This window comes from Pipistrellus hanaki (assembly GCF_964339955.1).
Source record: "Pipistrellus hanaki genome assembly, contig: scaffold_23, whole genome shotgun sequence".
In the NCBI taxonomy this organism is placed as follows: domain Eukaryota; kingdom Metazoa; phylum Chordata; class Mammalia; order Chiroptera; family Vespertilionidae; genus Pipistrellus; species Pipistrellus hanaki.
The window spans coordinates 2,057,292-2,067,698 of record NW_028182304.1 but is presented as its reverse complement, the minus strand read 5'-3'; positions in this window follow the sequence as shown (position 1 = coordinate 2,067,698).

Genomic DNA, 10,407 nt, shown 5'->3' with positions numbered 1-10,407 from the left:
TAACAGTGTGTAGGAAGTTGTTTGATAAAGTGGGCAAAGCTTATACTAGGGCCAGAAGGCAGAATATAGGAAACTAGGAAAGCCTTACACTTCACTGAAATGTAGTACTACACTCTATAACACATTTTAGAGACAATGTTCCCGAGCTGCCTCAGTTCATAACAGTGTGTAGGAAGTTGTTTGATAAAGTGGGCAAAGCTTATACTTGGGCCAGAAGGCAGAATATAGGAAACTACATGAAAACATGAATAATTCAGTGAAAATGACTGTAAACAGATGAGAACTTCTTTAGAACAGCTGAAAGAGAATCTCCAAGTCAGTTCTTAGTGTAGAAAGGGTAGCTAAGATCCGGGAAATCCTTAATTCCAGTAAAGATCACATGAAACACTGTATGAATCCTATATTCTTTACTTAAAGGAGACTAGAGTGGTAAATGTGTGTTATACAAGGCAGAATACTATTGAAATAGAGAAAGAAAGACGTTTGGCAGCTTTGGAAGGCCTTACACTTCACTGAAATGTAGTACTACACTCTATAACACAGTTAAGAGACAATGTTCCCTAGCTCCCTCAGTTCATAACAGTGTGTAGGAAGTTGTTTGATAAAGTGGGGAAAGCTTATACTTGGACCAGAAGGCAGAATATAGGAAACTACATGAAAACATGAATAATTCAGTGAAAATGACTGTAAACAGATGAGAACTTGTTTAGAACAGCTGAAAGAGAATCTCCAAGTCAGTTCTTAGTGTAGAAAAGGTAGCTAAATCCGGAAAATCCGTAATTCCAGTGAAGATCACATGAAACACTGTATGAATCCTATATTCCTTACTTAAAGGAGACTCGAGTGGTAAATGTGTGTTATACAAGGCAGAATACCATTGAAATAGAGAAAGAAACACGTCCGGCAGCTTTGGAAAGCCTTACACTTCACTGAAATGTAGTACTACACTCTATAACAAAGTTGAGAGAAAATGTTCAATAGCTGCCTCATTACTTAACAGTGTGTAGGAAGTTGTTTGATAAAGTGGGCAAAGCTTATACTAGGGCCAGAAGGCAGAATATAGGAAACTAGGAAAGCCTTACACTTCACTGAAATGTAGTACTACACTCTATAACACATTTTAGAGACAATGTTCCCGAGCTGCCTCAGTTCATAACAGTGTGTAGGAAGTTGTTTGATAAAGTGGGCAAAGCTTATACTTGGGCCAGAAGGCAGAATATAGGAAACTACATGAAAACATGAATAATTCAGTGAAAATGACTGTAAACAGATGAGAACTTCTTTAGAACAGCTGAAAGAGAATCTCCAAGTCAGTTCTTAGTGTAGAAAGGGTAGCTAAGATCCGGGAAATCCTTAATTCCAGTAAAGATCACATGAAACACTGTATGAATCCTATATTCTTTACTTAAAGGAGACTAGAGTGGTAAATGTGTGTTATACAAGGCAGAATACTATTGAAATAGAGAAAGAAAGACGTTTGGCAGCTTTGGAAGGCCTTACACTTCACTGAAATGTAGTACTACACTCTATAACACAGTTAAGAGACAATGTTCCCTAGCTCCCTCAGTTCATAACAGTGTGTAGGAAGTTGTTTGATAAAGTGGGCAAAGCTTATACTAGGGCAAGAAGGCAGAATATAGGAAACTAGGAAAGCCTTACACTTCACTGACATGTAGTACTACACTCTATAACACAGTTGAGAGACAATGTTCCCGAGCTGCCTCAGTTCATAACAGTGTGTAGGAAGTTGTTTGATAAAGTGGGCAAAGCTTATACTTGGGCCAGAAGGCAGAATATAGGAAACTACATGAAAACATGAATAATTCAGTGAAAATGACTGTAAACAGATGAGAACTTGTTTAGAACAGCTGAAAGAGAATCTCCAAGTCAGTTCTTAGTGTAGAAAAGGTAGCTAAGATAAGGGAAATCCTTAATTCGAGTTAAGATTACATGAAACACTGTATGAATCCTATATTCCTTACTTAAAGGAGACTCGAGTGGTAAATGTGTGTTATACAAGGCAGAATACCATTGAAATAGAGAAAGAAACACGTTCGGCAGCTTTGGAAAGCCTTACACTTCACTGAAATGTAGTACTACACTCTATAACACAGTTGAGAGACAATGTTCAATAGCTGCCTCAGTACTTAACAGTGTATAGGAAGTTGTTTGATAAAGTGGGCAAAGCTTATACTTGGACCAGAAGGCAGAATATAGGAAACTACATGAAAACATGATTAATTCAGTGAAAATGACTGTAAACAGATGAGAACTTGTTTAGAACAGCTGAAAGAGAATCTCCAAGTCAGTTCTTAGTGTAGAAAAGGTAGCTAAGATAAGGAAAATCCTTAATTCCAGTTAAGATCACATGAAACACTGTATGAATCCTATATTCTTTACTTAAAGGAGACTAGAGTGGTAAATATGTGTTATACATGGCAGAATACTATTGAAATAGAGAAAGAAACACGTTTGGCAGCTTTGGAAGGCCTTACACTTCACTGAAATGTAGTACTACACTCTATAACACAGTTAAGAGACAATGTTCCCTAGCTCCCTCAGTTCATAACAGTGTGTAGGAAGTTGTTTGATAAAGTGGGGAAAGCTTATACTTGGACCAGAAGGCAGAATATAGGAAACTACATGAAAACATGAATAATTCAGTGAAAATGACTGTAAACAGATGAGAACTTGTTTAGAACAGCTGAAAGAGAATCTCCAAGTCAGTTCTTAGTGTAGAAAAGGTAGCTAAATCCGCAAAATCCGTAATTCCAGTTAAGATCACATGAAACACGGTATGAATCCTATATTCTTTACTTAAAGGAGACTACAGTGGTAAATGTGTGTTATACAAGCAGAATACCATTAAAATGGAGAAAGAAACACGTTCGGCAGCTTTGCAAAGCCTTACACTTCACTGAAATGTAGTACTACACTCTATAACAAAGTTGAGAGACAATGTTCAATAGCTGCCTCATTACTTAACAGTGTGTAGGAAGTTGTTTGATAAAGTGGGCAAAGCTTATACTAGGGCAAGAAGGCAGAATATAGGAAACTAGGAAAGCCTTACACTTCACTGACATGTAGTACTACACTCTATAACACAGTTGAGAGACAATGTTCCCGAGCTGCCTCAGTTCATAACAGTGTGTAGGAAGTTGTTTGATAAAGTGGGCAAAGCTTATACTTGGGCCAGAAGGCAGAATATAGGAAACTACATGAAAACATGAATAATTCAGTGAAAATGACTGTAAACAGATGAGAACTTGTTTAGAACAGCTGAAAGAGATTCTCCAAGTCAGTTCTTAGTGTAGAAAAGGTAGCTAAGATAAGGGAAATCCTTAATTCGAGTTAAGATTACATGAAACACTGTATGAATCCTATATTCCTTACTTAAAGGAGACTCGAGTGGTAAATGTGTGTTATACAAGGCAGAATACCATTGAAATAGAGAAAGAAACACGTTCGGCAGCTTTGGAAAGCCTTACACTTCACTGAAATGTAGTACTACACTCTATAACACAGTTGAGAGACAATGTTCAATAGCTGCCTCAGTACTTAACAGTGTATAGGAAGTTGTTTGATAAAGTGGGCAAAGCTTATACTTGGACCAGAAGGCAGAATATAGGAAACTACATGAAAACATGATTAATTCAGTGAAAATGACTGTAAACAGATGTGAACTTGTTTAGAACAGCTGAAAGAGATTCTCCAAGTCAGTTCTTAGTGTAGAAAAGGTAGCTAAGATTCGGGAAATCCTTAATTCGAGTTAAGATTACATGAAACACTGTATGAATCCTATATTCTTTACTTAAAGGAAACTATAGTGGTAAATGTGTGTTATACAAGGCAGAATACCATTGAAATAGAGAAAAAAACACATTCGGCAGCTTTGGAAAGCCTTACACTTCACTGACATGTAGTACTACACTCTATAACACAGTTGAGAGACAATGTTCCCGAGCTGCCTCAGTTCATAATAGTGTGTAGGAAGTTGTTTGATAAAGTGGGCAAAGCTTATACTTGGGCCAGAAGGCCGAATATAGGAAACTACATGAAAACATGAATAATTCAGTGAAAATGACTGTAAACAGATGAGAACTTGTTTAGAACAGCTGAAAGAGAATCTCCAAGTCAGTTCTTAGTGTAGAAAAGGTAGCTAAGATAAGGAAAATCCTTAATTCCAGTTAAGATCACATGAAACACTGTATGAATCCTATATTCTTTACTTAAAGGAGACTAGAGTGGTAAATATGTGTTATACATGGCAGAATACTATTGAAATAGAGAAAGAAACACGTTTGGCAGCTTTGGAAGGCCTTACACTTCACTGAAATGTAGTACTACACTCTATAACACAGTTAAGAGACAATGTTCCCTAGCTCCCTCAGTTCATAACAGTGTGTAGGAAGTTGTTTGATAAAGTGGGGAAAGCTTATACTTGGACCAGAAGGCAGAATATAGGAAACTACATGAAAACATGATTAATTCAGTGAAAATGACTGTAAACAGTTGAGAACTTGTTTAGAACAGCTGAAAGAGATTCTCCAAGTCAGTTCTTAGTGTAGAAAAGGTAGCTAAGATTCGGTAAATCCTTAATTCGAGTTAAGATTACATGAAACACTGTATGAATCCTATATTCTTTACTTAAAGGAAACTAGAGTGGTAAATGTGTGTTATACAAGGCAGAATACCATTGAAATAGAGAAAAAAACACATTCGGCAGCTTTGGAAAGCCTTACACTTCACTGATATGTAGTAATACACTCTATCACACAGTTGAGAGACAATGTTCCCTAGCTCCCTCAGTTCATAACAGTGTGTAGGAAGTTGTCTGATAAAGTGGGCAAAGCTTATACTTGGGCCAGAAGGCCGAATATAGGAAACTACATGAAAACATGAATAATTCAGTGAAAATGACTGTAAACAGATGAGAACTTGTTTAGAACAGCTGAAAGAGAATCTCCAAGTCAGTTCTTAGTGTAGAAAAGGTAGCTAAGATAAGGAAAATCCTTAATTCCAGTGAAGATCACATGAAACACTGTATGAATCCTATATTCCTTACTTAAAGGAGACTCGAGTGGTAAATGTGTGTTATACAAGGCAGAATACCATTGAAATAGAGAAAGAAACACGTCCGGCAGCTTTGGAAAGCCTTACACTTCACTGAAATGTAGTACTACACTCTATAACAAAGTTGAGAGAAAATGTTCAATAGCTGCCTCATTACTTAACAGTGTGTAGGAAGTTGTTTGATAAAGTGGGCAAAGCTTATACTAGGGCCAGAAGGCAGAATATAGGAAACTAGGAAAGCCTTACACTTCACTGAAATGTAGTACTACACTCTATAACACATTTTAGAGACAATGTTCCCGAGCTGCCTCAGTTCATAACAGTGTGTAGGAAGTTGTTTGATAAAGTGGGCAAAGCTTATACTTGGGCCAGAAGGCAGAATATAGGAAACTACATGAAAACATGAATAATTCAGTGAAAATGACTGTAAACAGATGAGAACTTCTTTAGAACAGCTGAAAGAGAATCTCCAAGTCAGTTCTTAGTGTAGAAAGGGTAGCTAAGATCCGGGAAATCCTTAATTCCAGTAAAGATCACATGAAACACTGTATGAATCCTATATTCTTTACTTAAAGGAGACTAGAGTGGTAAATGTGTGTTATACAAGGCAGAATACTATTGAAATAGAGAAAGAAAGACGTTTGGCAGCTTTGGAAGGCCTTACACTTCACTGAAATGTAGTACTACACTCTATAACACAGTTAAGAGACAATGTTCCCTAGCTCCCTCAGTTCATAACAGTGTGTAGGAAGTTGTTTGATAAAGTGGGGAAAGCTTATACTTGGACCAGAAGGCAGAATATAGGAAACTACATGAAAACATGAATAATTCAGTGAAAATGACTGTAAACAGATGAGAACTTGTTTAGAACAGCTGAAAGAGAATCTCCAAGTCAGTTCTTAGTGTAGAAAAGGTAGCTAAATCCGGAAAATCCGTAATTCCAGTGAAGATCACATGAAACACTGTATGAATCCTATATTCCTTACTTAAAGGAGACTCGAGTGGTAAATGTGTGTTATACAAGGCAGAATACCATTGAAATAGAGAAAGAAACACGTCCGGCAGCTTTGGAAAGCCTTACACTTCACTGAAATGTAGTACTACACTCTATAACAAAGTTGAGAGAAAATGTTCAATAGCTGCCTCATTACTTAACAGTGTGTAGGAAGTTGTTTGATAAAGTGGGCAAAGCTTATACTAGGGCCAGAAGGCAGAATATAGGAAACTAGGAAAGCCTTACACTTCACTGAAATGTAGTACTACACTCTATAACACATTTTAGAGACAATGTTCCCGAGCTGCCTCAGTTCATAACAGTGTGTAGGAAGTTGTTTGATAAAGTGGGCAAAGCTTATACTTGGGCCAGAAGGCAGAATATAGGAAACTACATGAAAACATGAATAATTCAGTGAAAATGACTGTAAACAGATGAGAACTTCTTTAGAACAGCTGAAAGAGAATCTCCAAGTCAGTTCTTAGTGTAGAAAGGGTAGCTAAGATCCGGGAAATCCTTAATTCCAGTAAAGATCACATGAAACACTGTATGAATCCTATATTCTTTACTTAAAGGAGACTAGAGTGGTAAATGTGTGTTATACAAGGCAGAATACTATTGAAATAGAGAAAGAAAGACGTTTGGCAGCTTTGGAAGGCCTTACACTTCACTGAAATGTAGTACTACACTCTATAACACAGTTAAGAGACAATGTTCCCTAGCTCCCTCAGTTCATAACAGTGTGTAGGAAGTTGTTTGATAAAGTGGGCAAAGCTTATACTAGGGCAAGAAGGCAGAATATAGGAAACTAGGAAAGCCTTACACTTCACTGACATGTAGTACTACACTCTATAACACAGTTGAGAGACAATGTTCCCGAGCTGCCTCAGTTCATAACAGTGTGTAGGAAGTTGTTTGATAAAGTGGGCAAAGCTTATACTTGGGCCAGAAGGCAGAATATAGGAAACTACATGAAAACATGAATAATTCAGTGAAAATGACTGTAAACAGATGAGAACTTGTTTAGAACAGCTGAAAGAGATTCTCCAAGTCAGTTCTTAGTGTAGAAAAGGTAGCTAAGATAAGGGAAATCCTTAATTCGAGTTAAGATTACATGAAACACTGTATGAATCCTATATTCCTTACTTAAAGGAGACTCGAGTGGTAAATGTGTGTTATACAAGGCAGAATACCATTGAAATAGAGAAAGAAACACGTTCGGCAGCTTTGGAAAGCCTTACACTTCACTGAAATGTAGTACTACACTCTATAACACAGTTGAGAGACAATGTTCAATAGCTGCCTCAGTACTTAACAGTGTATAGGAAGTTGTTTGATAAAGTGGGCAAAGCTTATACTTGGACCAGAAGGCAGAATATAGGAAACTACATGAAAACATGATTAATTCAGTGAAAATGACTGTAAACAGATGAGAACTTGTTTAGAACAGCTGAAAGAGAATCTCCAAGTCAGTTCTTAGTGTAGAAAAGGTAGCTAAGATAAGGAAAATCCTTAATTCCAGTTAAGATCACATGAAACACTGTATGAATCCTATATTCTTTACTTAAAGGAGACTAGAGTGGTAAATATGTGTTATACATGGCAGAATACTATTGAAATAGAGAAAGAAACACGTTTGGCAGCTTTGGAAGGCCTTACACTTCACTGAAATGTAGTACTACACTCTATAACACAGTTAAGAGACAATGTTCCCTAGCTCCCTCAGTTCATAACAGTGTGTAGGAAGTTGTTTGATAAAGTGGGGAAAGCTTATACTTGGACCAGAAGGCAGAATATAGGAAACTACATGAAAACATGATTAATTCAGTGAAAATGACTGTAAACAGTTGAGAACTTGTTTAGAACAGCTGAAAGAGATTCTCCAAGTCAGTTCTTAGTGTAGAAAAGGTAGCTAAGATTCGGTAAATCCTTAATTCGAGTTAAGATTACATGAAACACTGTATGAATCCTATATTCTTTACTTAAAGGAAACTAGAGTGGTAAATGTGTGATATACAAGGCAGAATACCATTGAAATAGAGAAAAAAACACATTCGGCAGCTTTGGAAAGCCTTACACTTCACTGATATGTAGTAATACACTCTATCACACAGTTGAGAGACAATGTTCCCTAGCTCCCTCAGTTCATAACAGTGTGTAGGAAGTTGTCTGATAAAGTGGGCAAAGCTTATACTTGGGCCAGAAGGCCGAATATAGGAAACTACATGAAAACATGAATAATTCAGTGAAAATGACTGTAAACAGATGAGAACTTGTTTAGAACAGCTGAAAGAGAATCTCCAAGTCAGTTCTTAGTGTAGAAAAGGTAGCTAAGATAAGGAAAATCCTTAATTCCAGTGAAGATCACATGAAACACTGTATGAATCCTATATTCCTTACTTAAAGGAGACTCGAGTGGTAAATGTGTGTTATACAAGGCAGAATACCATTGAAATAGAGAAAGAAACACGTCCGGCAGCTTTGGAAAGCCTTACACTTCACTGAAATGTAGTACTACACTCTATAACAAAGTTGAGAGAAAATGTTCAATAGCTGCCTCATTACTTAACAGTGTGTAGGAAGTTGTTTGATAAAGTGGGCAAAGCTTATACTAGGGCCAGAAGGCAGAATATAGGAAACTAGGAAAGCCTTACACTTCACTGAAATGTAGTACTACACTCTATAACACATTTTAGAGACAATGTTCCCGAGCTGCCTCAGTTCATAACAGTGTGTAGGAAGTTGTTTGATAAAGTGGGCAAAGCTTATACTTGGGCCAGAAGGCAGAATATAGGAAACTACATGAAAACATGAATAATTCAGTGAAAATGACTGTAAACAGATGAGAACTTCTTTAGAACAGCTGAAAGAGAATCTCCAAGTCAGTTCTTAGTGTAGAAAGGGTAGCTAAGATCCGGGAAATCCTTAATTCCAGTAAAGATCACATGAAACACTGTATGAATCCTATATTCTTTACTTAAAGGAGACTAGAGTGGTAAATGTGTGTTATACAAGGCAGAATACTATTGAAATAGAGAAAGAAAGACGTTTGGCAGCTTTGGAAGGCCTTACACTTCACTGAAATGTAGTACTACACTCTATAACACAGTTAAGAGACAATGTTCCCTAGCTCCCTCAGTTCATAACAGTGTGTAGGAAGTTGTTTGATAAAGTGGGGAAAGCTTATACTTGGACCAGAAGGCAGAATATAGGAAACTACATGAAAACATGAATAATTCAGTGAAAATGACTGTAAACAGATGAGAACTTGTTTAGAACAGCTGAAAGAGAATCTCCAAGTCAGTTCTTAGTGTAGAAAAGGTAGCTAAATCCGGAAAATCCGTAATTCCAGTGAAGATCACATGAAACACTGTATGAATCCTATATTCCTTACTTAAAGGAGACTCGAGTGGTAAATGTGTGTTATACAAGGCAGAATACCATTGAAATAGAGAAAGAAACACGTCCGGCAGCTTTGGAAAGCCTTACACTTCACTGAAATGTAGTACTACACTCTATAACAAAGTTGAGAGAAAATGTTCAATAGCTGCCTCATTACTTAACAGTGTGTAGGAAGTTGTTTGATAAAGTGGGCAAAGCTTATACTAGGGCCAGAAGGCAGAATATAGGAAACTAGGAAAGCCTTACACTTCACTGAAATGTAGTACTACACTCTATAACACATTTTAGAGACAATGTTCCCGAGCTGCCTCAGTTCATAACAGTGTGTAGGAAGTTGTTTGATAAAGTGGGCAAAGCTTATACTTGGGCCAGAAGGCAGAATATAGGAAACTACATGAAAACATGAATAATTCAGTGAAAATGACTGTAAACAGATGAGAACTTCTTTAGAACAGCTGAAAGAGAATCTCCAAGTCAGTTCTTAGTGTAGAAAGGGTAGCTAAGATCCGGGAAATCCTTAATTCCAGTAAAGATCACATGAAACACTGTATGAATCCTATATTCTTTACTTAAAGGAGACTAGAGTGGTAAATGTGTGTTATACAAGGCAGAATACTATTGAAATAGAGAAAGAAAGACGTTTGGCAGCTTTGGAAGGCCTTACACTTCACTGAAATGTAGTACTACACTCTATAACACAGTTAAGAGACAATGTTCCCTAGCTCCCTCAGTTCATAACAGTGTGTAGGAAGTTGTTTGATAAAGTGGGCAAAGCTTATACTAGGGCAAGAAGGCAGAATATAGGAAACTAGGAAAGCCTTACACTTCACTGACATGTAGTACTACACTCTATAACACAGTTGAGAGACAATGTTCCCGAGCTGCCTCAGTTCATAACAGTGTGTAGGAAGTTGTTTGATAAAGTGGGCAAAGCTTAT